An 11613-nucleotide genomic window follows, 5' to 3' on the forward strand; every position below is an offset into this window, starting at 1 on the left:
GAAATGCAAACTAAGACCACAATGAAACAGCACTGCTCACCCCACTGAATGGCTAGAATAAAAAATAGTGAAACACCAAATGCTAGCAAGAAAGAGGCAAAAGCCAAGAACTGATACAACATCGCTGCTGGGAATGCAAGATGGCGCCAGCACTCTGGGAAAACAGTTTGGCAGTTTCTTACAGAATTAAATATGCAACTACCATTCAAGACAGTGTTTGTATTTTATTTCAAAGAAATGAAAACTTATATTCATACTGCTGCTGCTGCTGCTGCTAAGTCGCTTCAGTTGTGCCCGACTTTGTGCAACCCCATGGACGGCAGCCCATCAAGCTCCACCATCCCTGGGATTCTCCAGGCAAGAACACTGGAGTGGGTTGCCATTTCCTCCTCCAATGCATGAAAGTGAAAAGTGAAAGTGAAGTCGCTCAGTCGTGTCTGACTCTTAGCGACCCCATGGACTGCAGCCTACCAGGCTCCTCCGTCCATGGGATTTTCCAGGCAAGAATACTGGAGTGGGGTGCCATTGCCTTCTCCGACCAACTCCTGGAGTTCACCCAAACTCATGTCTAGTGAGTCGTCATGCCATCCAACCATTTCATCCTCTGTCATCCCCTTCTCCTCCCACCCTCAATCTTTCTCAGCATCAGGGTCTTTCCAACAAGTCAGTTCTTCACATCAGGTGGCCAAAGTATTGGAGTTTCAGCTTCAACATCAGTCCTTCCAATGAACACCCAGGACTGATCTCCTTTAGGACCATGGACTAATACTCTGTGATAAAAGGAAGAGGCTATAAAGACACCCAACAACTTGGACAAATCTCCAGGGAATGATGCTCATTGAAAAATGCCTATCCCTAAATGCTATACACTATAATACTTCAGATGACATTCAAAATGACAAAGTAATATAGACAGAGATTATTGGTTACCAGGAGACAAGGGTGTGGATGGGTGTGGGTGTGGCTATGGAAGGGCCACAAGTAAGATATTTGTAGTGATGGATAGAAATATTCTGCATCTTTTTCAGGCACGTGGGCTCTCTAGTTGTGGCGAGCAGGCTAGGTTGCTCCGTGGCATGTGGAATCTTAATTCCCTGACCAGGAATTGAACCAGCATCCCCTGCATTACAAGGTGGATTTTAAACCACTGGGCCACCAGGGAAGTCCCTATTCTGCTTCTTGACTGTATCAGTATCCTGGTTGTGATATTGTACCATAGCTTGGCAAAATTTTACCACTGGTGGAAACTGGATAAAGTACACATGGATATCCCATGGGATTGCTCTGTATTATTTATGACCAGGCATAAAACTATTTAATAAGAAATTTTTTTAATTTTGCAAAAAATTATTTTAGAAAAAAAAATTTTTTTTTTTTTTACTACACCACCTGGCATGCGGGATCTTAGTTCCCTGACTAGAGATCGAACCTGTACCCCCCCGCAGTGGAAATGCAGAGTCTTAACCACTGGACTGCCTGGGAAGCCCCTAAAAAATTATTTTTAGAAAATTACATCCTCTCCTTTGTGTAGGGTCATCAAAGCCACTTAGGAACTGTTCTGGGAAGTTGCTTCACTGACTTTTTGTTATGCACATATGAAGCTTCTGGGCCTCTCTGGAACTCTTTTTTTTTTTTTTTCTGGTGCTCTTGATTGGCTCTTCTCAACTTTTATATGCAGAGAAATGGGAGATTACGTGAATAAGGAGTTCCAAGGCAGTTTTGGTAGGGAAGGTGGTAGTAACCTAAGCCCTACTGTCTGTTGTGACTGTAGACCAAAGTCTACAGACTGCAGAGATCTCCATGGCCTCTGAGGTTCACCAGGACCCAGAGAGACTGAGGCTGGAAGGCCCTCTGGACCCAGTCACGCCAGTGAAGTGATCCATGCTGGGAACCATGAAGAGATTCGTTACAGGGATTCTATAGTGGAGACAGTCTGACCTGGGAGGCCAGGCGGGCTGCCCTGAGAAGGCTGGCAGAAGTGTGGGCCTGAGGTGGTGGACAAGCTTAGTTCTCTGTCGGTCTTGGCAGGCCTGCCTTCAACAGCAACACCAACTCACATTTGTAATAACTTGAGATGGAGAAGCCTCTAGAGGAAGATAATGGACTTTCCAGTAATCAGGGCAAATGAAAGCTGGAAAAACTAATTTGAAAAATCAAAGAGATATAATTGTATTTGCACCTCACACTCATAGAAAAGATCCTGTTTGTTTCAAAAGAGGCTGGAATTGGACCTATGAGGGACAGTCTCCATTTAGCACAGTCCTGAGTTCAACATCTCTTGAAATTGCAAGACAATTTTAAACAGTCTCAACACAGAAGCCTCCCTTTTGTCTTCGGGTGTTGCCTCTATCTGTTACTCTTTCTCTCTCTCCGTCTTGTTCAGAATTCCAGGTGGAGTCGATTCAGAAGCAGTCAAGGCTCCAGTCTTGGAGTGATCAAAATCTATCATGGACCAAAATCTGGCATGCCTGCCACCCCAACCAGTTACCTTAGGTCTGTGAGTTTGGAGCAGTTAGAGAAGCTCTCATAGACACCAGGTAGCTGTGTTCTAGACGAACGAAGCATACAAGATGTGTTTGATCTTTAGGAGACAGAAACCCTCTCTGAACGGTAAGAGCATGGTGGTTCCCTGTAAGGTGAAAGCTGTCATCTCTCAAGTATCGTGAGACTAGAATAAACATACAGCCAGGAGCGTCCATGGGGCCCAGATCAAGAAAGTTAGGAACCATCAGAGAGGAGGAGTTCCTTTGGCTGGGCTAATAGTAAAATCAGCACAAGACAGATTAACAGGAGAAAAACATTTTAATTCATCTGCATGCAGGTCTCATGGTCCTGGAACCAGTCTACCACCGATACAGATGGATGACTGTACACACACACACACACACACACACACACACACTTGGATTCTCTGTAATTCCAGCCTCCAGCACTACCTACTTCCTCTCACACTGCCTAGTTATTATAGGGCTACCCCTGGCCCCCAAGATGCCCACCACTCCCCTCCCACCTCCATTCACCCAGCCCCTGGGCTCTCACCCCATTATCTTTACTCACAGGTCACCCTCCTCATTTGGGGTATATCCAGAGTTTAGGCTGGGTACCAGTAGTCCTTCTCACCAAACACACCTTGTGTGCTTGAGAAACTGCAACACTTTCCTCTTCACTTAATCTCTCAAAAGGAAGGTAATGCCAAGCCAGCAAGATATCAGGCATTGCTCAGTTTCCATGGAGAAGATCATCCACCCACAAGTCACTCCCTCATTTTGTCCCCTCCCCCCACCTTCCCTCGCCCATCATTTTCAGGAAAGCCCAGTGGGCTCTCTGTCTTGCCCTGCGAGACCCTGGCATCCTCCTGACTCCTTCCCAGACTTGCCCCCTGAACAGCTGGCTCTACCAAACATTTATGTCCATGCCGGCCCCTTGGCCTCTGGGGCAGAGCAGCCAAGGCTCAGTCTTGAAATCAAAGAGAATCTGTTAGGGATATTAATGTGTGCAATAACCACCGCTTCTATTTTCGTTAGAACACACTCGCTCAAGAGTGAAGAAGCTGTCCCTGTGGATAGCTTTCCCCGACAAGCATACTGTCTCCATCTTGTTTCTGAGATTAAAACGGCCTTTTTATTGGAAAAGGAATGATTCCAGGAGAGGCTTTCTGCCTCCAGCACCACTGATATCCAAAAGGTCCCCGTTACCCCACATCTGACCCTCTTAGACTGGAAGGAGGAGAGAGCTCAAGGGCTGGCCACCTGCTGGTGAAGTCCTGAGCCACAGGGCTGTATTCTGGGCACCCAGGGCCACACAACCTCCCTAGATTTTGCTCAGAGCCTGGTAAACAGTAGACACTCGCTAAAGAATGAGTATTTAGATTTATCTGACTTGTGTCCAGTCCATTCCTGCATCGTCTTCCCCACTCAGGTCCCTCAGCATCTGCCTTCTAAGTGGGTCCCCCCCAAATAAATGACTACTGTCTTGTGGAGGGTCTATTATTGATACCAGGAAAGTTGTTTATTGTCTTGATCATGAGGGTGGCCTGGGGGAGGAAAAAGTTATGCTCAACCCTCTCAGGGTTCCCAGACAGGGTCTAAAAATGTTAACTGACAGAAAAGAAAAGCATACAAATTTATGTAATATACGTTTTAAGTGATATGGAAGCCTTCATAAGGAAATGAAGACCCGAAGAAACAGTTCTAGCTGAGTATTGTTATGCTAGGTTTGTTGAAGAGTGGACACTCATGGAGGCATATGATCGGTCCCGCATAGTATACGGACTAAGTATAACAACTGGGGAAACTCAGCAGGCCCTGCGTGTCAGGATTCTTCTCAGCACCCCGCTGTCCTCGGAGATAAGGATGCTCCTTTCCTGTAGGACAGGGAGCACACCCCTTACCCGAGGGTTTAAGATCTGTTTCAGGGCAGAAAGGTGCCCATGCTGTTTTCCCCAACTCCTTCAGCTTCAAATGTCTAGCATGCCAAGGCGCCACATTTTAACATAGTGCGTCTCCTGTTTTTTTGTCCTCTCGTTAAACTCTGTTTTGATGGGTCACAAAATTGCACGGCAAATGTTTTGTCAAGTTGTTTCCATTAAAAAGTTCCAATATTAAAACTAATAAGTTAAAACTGCCCCCCACACACCCTGAAAAACCGCCCGCAAAGCGTTCTCCTGTCCTTCTGAAGGTCTGACGAAGCACTGTTAGCATTAACCAGTCTTTTACTGTGAAGCTGTAACAGCAATTGAGGCAAACACTTTTGAGACCTTTCCTCCACCACTGATCAAACCTGGGATTGACAGCTTGGGAGATAAGACCCATTTAGCCTTCTGAGCTTTCTGGGAAGGCTTGATGAGAGCTTCAGATGGCGATACATAGGACGTTTATCAATTTGAACACTTTAAATAGATGTAGATTATTGCATATCAGTTTTACCCCAGGAAGGCTGTTAATAAAAAAAAGAAAGTTGTTTTTTTTTTTTAAAGAAGTGTTTTTTAGGGAGAATTTCCTGGCAGTCCAGTGGTTAGGATTCCTCACTTCCAAGGGAACTAAAATCCCACATGCTGTGCAGCATGGTCAAAAAAAGGTGGGGGTGGTTTGCATTCGTTAGCCCCCCTCAAAGGAGCCAAGCACCGTGATTATACCCATTTAAATATTGTTCCTCAACCCCCATTATAGTTTTCCTACCTTTTGGTATTAAATATTTTTACTTTTATGAACATAGTAAACGGTATACATTTTCTCTTTACATTTTACTTGACTTGATGAAATTTGCCAACTTTACTAAGGAGGTATGATTTCCAAAAAGTAATGAGTCTCGTGCAAATAAAAAAAAATGAGCTTGTGTCAAACTTTAACTCCTTATGAGGTAACCAGCAAGATAGTAATGCTAGTTCCCAGAGTGTTGGGGAGGGTGAGGTCTCTGTAGGGGCAAAAAAGAAAGAGTATTTACAGAAGTTTGCTAACTTAGATACAAAACTGACATATCCTACATTAGCCCAACATTACCCTAAAAGGAAAGATAGCAATAATCCCTATTTCCAAGTTTCAGAACATTTTTCCTAACAGAGCTTTGGTCCCCTAAGGGTTATCTATTTCCTTTTTTGTTTATTTTAAAATTGTGTTGGTCCACCTCCAAACTTTGGAACTGCTGGCTCTGGATAATCTTTTTTTTTTTTTTTTTAACATAAGTGGTAATTCAAGAAAAATTGTTTACAAGAGGCATTTTCCACTCATTCAATATGAAAATAGCTATAACTATGAAAACAATGTACCTTCTCATAATTTTAATAACCACCTTCTTGGGATAGAGAGTGAGTAATGATAAAATGAGTTCTGCTTTTAACAGCTGAGTCTTTTCAAGAAGCAGCTTTCTAATCTTCATCTTGAATTGAGAGCTCCAAACCCAGCTTATCCTTCTCAGGCAGCTCCTACTGGCTTGGACTGTTGCCCCGGAATTGTGTGGGAAGGGATTTACTGGCAAAATCCTAGAGGAATGGGATCCCAGGGGCCGGAGATGGGGTAAGATTTGGGGTCTTACCCAAAGAGGGGGAAAAGGGTCCAGAAAGGAAGGTGAGATTTGCGGTATTGTAATTCTGCAGAAGTCCAGGCTGAAAGTCCAAGACTGCCTCACTGAGGTCCTTAGGAGGGCAGAAGAAAATTTTTTTACTGAACCTTAGAAGCATGGAGCTTTCAAAGCAGTCAATTAGGCTTATGGAATTTAAAAGTAAAGCGTTTCATGTAAGGCTCTTGTCCTTCTTAGATAACCGAGGCTAGGGAGTAAAAAGTCTTAGCCGCGCTTCCTTTGCCTTCAACACATTATGTGTCCAAGTGGGTGGTGGTAATGATGTAGTCTCCCAGATCAATGTTTTATCCCTCCCGGAGGGCACATGTGCAGGTGTCTGGAGCCTTCTGAAGATAATGCTTCTGTCCTTAAGAGCGGCTCGTGGTAGAATTCCAGACACTACGTCAGGCCAGTCATGCTGATATTACTAAATATGGCAGTGAATAGCCTACCACTATTTCTACACGGTCTAATATGGTAGCCACTCACCACGTACTGAACACTTGAAATATGGCTAGTCCAAAATCAGTTGTGCTCTACATGTAAAATATACATTAAACTTGAAAGACTTACTGAGGGAAAAAAAAAAAAGCATGTGAAATATCTCCAAAATATTTTTTATATTGATCACACGTTGAAATATTTTAGATACACTGAGTTTAAAATGTTATTAAAAATAAATTCCCATGCTTCCTTTTACTTTTTAAAAAGTGTCCACCAGAAAAATTTAAAATCTACCTGTGGCTTCGATCACATTTCTACTGGACAGAGCTGACCTATGCTCTGCCTTCCCACCCCATTCCAGAGAGACAGCAGCTCCCAGCTGTCATCCCTCCCACCTCTCTTGACAGGAGTTTGCTTTTAAATTGCAGCTCCTTTCTTCTGGTGCTCATTCATGGGATAGATGGCTCTTGTCCCCAGGTGGTAGTTACTCTATTCATGGTCCCTGGAAGAAACGATGCAGGAGTACTGTGCAGGAGTACTGTGCAGGAGTACTGTGCAGGAGTGCTGTGCAGGAGTACTGTGCAGGACTGGGGAATCGGGAGACTTGTGGTTTAGTCCCAGTGTTGCTGCTGATGGGTAGCAGAGTATGCCACCCCGAAATATGCTACTTTGGCATAAAGATTGTTTGAACTCATGGCATTTAAGAAGAACCAGATACAAGAAAAGCTCTGCCCTCCCCCTATTTGCCTAAAAGCAGGACGTGAAGTTGTAGAGATGTACCCCTCCCATCTCTACTAGGAAGAACGGAAGTTAGCCATGGCTGGTAACTCTAGACCTTTATCATCCCAAGGTGGCACTGGAGGAACCGACGGAATAAACTTTACTAACAAGCCCTTGTCTTCTATTAGTTGCCTCACATATTTACCTTCCTCAAATTTTACATGCCTAAGGCAATGGCACCCCACTCCAGTACTCTTGCCTGGAAAATCCCATGGACAGAGGAGCCTGGTAGGCTGCAGTCCATGGGGTCGTGAAGAGTCAGAACCGACTGAGTGACTTCACTTTCACTTTTCACTTTCATGCATTGGAGAAGGAAATGGCAAGCCACTCCAGTGTTCTTGCCTGGAGAATCCCAGGGATGGCGGAGCCTGGTAGGCTGCCGTCTATGGGGTCGCACAGAGTCGGACATGACTGAAGTGACTTAGCAGCAGCAGCAGCAGCAGACACTCAAAATGTCTTTTTTCTCTGTCTGTCACTTCTCTATAAATTTATTATTCCTTGGTTATGATGCAACATAAGCCCAGTTCTAACCACGCTTTGAGTTACTCATCATTGTGGTTTCTCTCCAGTGATGCGTTAATAAACTGCTCATTTCCTCTCGTGAATCTATCTTTTGTCAGTCTAATTTGCAAGACCACAAACAATGAACCCAAGCTGGGTAGAAGAAAAAGAGAATATTTCCTCCCTGACATCACTGACTTCCTGTGGGACCAGGGCAAATCCCTAAACCCCTCAGGGCCTCCCTTCCACACTTCCTGAATGACCCAGCCTGAGTGAGATCAACATGAAGAGATCAACCCAGCTCTATTTGCTTGAGGATATAAGAAGAGAAAGGGGCTTTTATTACACTGTTACTGTTGTGCATTGCGTGCTCTGTCATTCAGTGGGGTCCAACTCTCTGCGGCCATATGGACTGTAGCCTACCAGGCTCCTTTGTCCATGGGATTGTCCTGGCAAGAATACTGGAGTGGGCAGGCATTTCCTCCTCCAGGGGATCTTCCCAACCCAGGGATCGAACCCTTGTCTCCTGTGTCTCCTGCATCGGCAGGTGGATTCTTTACTACTGAGCCACCGGGTTTGGTGACCTTGTAGCTTTTGTTTAGAAGAGCAACCACAGCAGGTGCACCAGACCTGACCCTCTCACCCTGGTCCAGAGTTGTGACTTCTTCTGACCCTGCTCCATTTCATCTGGGAAAGCAGTTGCTGCCACCGTGTTTTTGTCTGTATCTTTCCTTCTCTGTCCATCAGTGCTAATGCACCCAGCTTATATTTAGTGCCTAATATGTGCCAGGCACTGGGATACAAAGATAAGAACACTTAGGGCTGCTTGAGCACTCATCTATCCATAGGTATGACCACTGACAGACAACTGTAATCCAAGGTGGGCAATTTAGCGAGTGATCTGTGCTTGGGTAATACTGCGGAGAGACAAAAGATGGGCTTGGGACAGGAAGATTTCCTGGAAGAAGGACCACCTGTGCTGTGTCTTGTGGAGTAGGTGGGAGTCAGCCGGCTAAAGAGATGTGGGAAAAGGAAGGCATTCCAGGGGGTGGCAACTGTGTGAGCAAAACAAGGAAACAAGGCTCATCTTGGTGTGGGACAGGATTATAAATCATTTAGTCGTTAGACCTTAAAATTCAGTAGTGAGAGAGGAAGCAGGAAAGGCAGGCAGGCAACTCCACCCCAGGGCAGTATCAAGAACTCCTTAGGGTATTAGGTCTCTTTCCTGGTTCATTTTCCTGCCTTCCTCCCTTCCATTTTCCTGGCTTAGTAAAAATTCTAATTCCTGTTTGCAGCCTCTTTGGGACTCCAGCTTCTGTCCTCTTGCCGAATACCACTCCCACCCCGTCGTGTCATCAGGGGTGACTCACCTGTAGGCTCCTGCATGCTGAAAGCCTCCACAGTGAGCCAGGAAATGAGCTCTGAGTGTCTGGGAACAGTCCCCTAGTTTGAGATTGGGAGCAGGGAACATCCATTCTGTGTCGGTGTCTCCATTTGTTCCTTGCTTCCTCTGGACTTGTAGGTTATTGCAGCAAATCCCAGCTGCTCTGTAGTGAAATCGAAATAATTAGAATTTTTACAGGAATTACAAAATTCCTGTAAATATATGTGCCTTTAGAAGATTGGTTATCGTGAAGATGTTTTTGACTGCCTTTTGTAGCCCATTTTCTTCCCCAGCAGGACCCAGGTATAATTTTAGGTAAAAGTAGAAAGGAAATTATGATGCTCTAGTCATTATCTAGTTTTAGTAATATACCTACTTCAGAGAATCTCAGTCTCTCTGAAGCACTCCCTGAGTACAAAGAGCAGTCATTGAATTCTGGAGTGTCTGGGCAGGATCCTAACAGGATCTGGCCCGGGAGTTTCTCAGGCCTGGGACATGTTCCACTGCTTTGAGAAGTGGAGCTGTGGACAGATCTGCTGCTGTTGAAAGTGTAAGACATATGGGTACAGAAGGCAATGGCACCCCACTCCAGTACTCTTGCCTGGAAAATCCCATGGACAGAGGAGCCTGGTAGGCTGCAGTCCATGGCGTCCTGAAGAGTTGGACACGACTGAGCGACTTCACTTTCACTTTTCACTTTCCTGCTTTGGAGAAGGAAATGGCAACCCACTCCAGTGTTCTTGCCTGGAGAATCCCAGGGACAGAGGAGCCTGGTGGGCTGCTGTCTATGGGGTTGCACAGAGTCAGACACGACTGAAGTGACTTAGCAGCAGCAGCATGATCACTTAGGCATAATCATTCCATTTTCTGTAGCAATTCCCTTCTGTCTCCTCTTACCTGAGAAACCGTTGTGGCCACTGCCTAGGCCTCCGTATGTCCAGAAACCATAAAACCATCAAAATTCCCAGAAACAGACGGGTGTTTTTCCCCTTTGGTGGTTTCCTGTAGCAGCAAAGGAAAGGACGAAACAGCCATTCTCAATGCCCATTCATGGACCTGCAGTTTTCTTGCTATATTATCATTATTACTTCTTTTGCTCAGGAGAAAAGAAAGGGGCCTATTACATACAGTTGGCCTTCTGTATTTGTGGGTTCCACATCCACGGATTCAACCAACTGGAAGCAAAAATATTCGAGGAAAAATAATTTCAGAAATTTCTAAAAAGCAAAACTCGAATTTGCTGCATGCCAGCAACTATTCACATAACACTTGTATTAGCTATTATAAGTAATCAAGAGATGATTTAAAGGATAAGGGAGGATCTGGGTTAAGTCCTGTAGGAGAGGAAAACAGGTTTTTCTCTACCCGCCTAGGTTCTGTAGCTAGAGCCCTGGAAATCAAACTGACAAAAGAAAATTTAACAAGAGAAAAACAGAGTTGATTAAGACATGCAGTATGCATATACATGGGAGAAACTCAATGATGACTAATTCAAAGGGATGGTTAGAACTTTGAGCTTGGGAATTCCCTGGTGATCCAGTGGTTAGGATTCAGCACATTCACTGCAGGACCCAGGTTAAGATCCTGTAAGCCAAGAAGGGCAGCCAGAAAAAAGAAAAAAGAACTTGGGGCTTATATAGCATCTTTTTTTTAAGATTCATTTGTTTATTCTTGTCTGTGCTGGGTCATCGTTGCTGGGCACAGGCTTTCTCTAGTTGCTGCAAGTGGGGGCTACTCTTCATTGCAGTGCACGGGCTTCTCATTTCAGTGGCTTCTCTTGTTGCGGAACATGGGCTCTAGGGCCCTTGGGCTCCATACTTACGATGCACAGGCTTAGTTGCTCCATGACATGTGGGATCTTCCTGGACCAGAGATTGAACCCGGGTCCCCTGCACTGGCTGGCAGATTCTTAACCACTGGACCGCAAGAGAAGGCCCTTATATAGCATCTTAATAAAGAACAATAAATTTGTGGAGAAGGGATTAGACAAAAGAAAAGGAGTTTAGGCTTTTCAGGGTGGCAAACTGTGGGAAGGTAAATATATGGGAGGAAGCTAATAGCAGATGATGGTAAGGTTTAGTGAGGTTTGTTTCAGAGATTCCTCTTAATGCCATCCCTGTCCTGTTAAGAGTTTAGAGTTGTCCTTGGTGATTAAGAATCCAAAAGTTATCTTTCTCTTTCCTGGCATTGGGGAGGGAGACACCTTTACAAACGAAAATTAATAACTTTTTCTCAGCCAGGTGGGGAAGGGCAAATGGCTTTTTTTTTTTTTTTTTTGCATTTGCTGTTTTGTAATTGTCTTCAGCACAAAGTGATCCTTATGTGAAAGTGGTGTGTTTTCAACGGCATATATTCCAGTCCCCCTCATTACTAACTCCATCAGCTGAGTGAGCTTCATCAGTTTACCCAGCTTCTCAAAGCCTCAGAAAGGTTTACAAAATAGGTTCAAT

This window comes from Bos javanicus, chromosome 11 (assembly GCF_032452875.1).
Source record: "Bos javanicus breed banteng chromosome 11, ARS-OSU_banteng_1.0, whole genome shotgun sequence".
NCBI classification, from domain to species: Eukaryota; Metazoa; Chordata; class Mammalia; order Artiodactyla; family Bovidae; genus Bos; species Bos javanicus.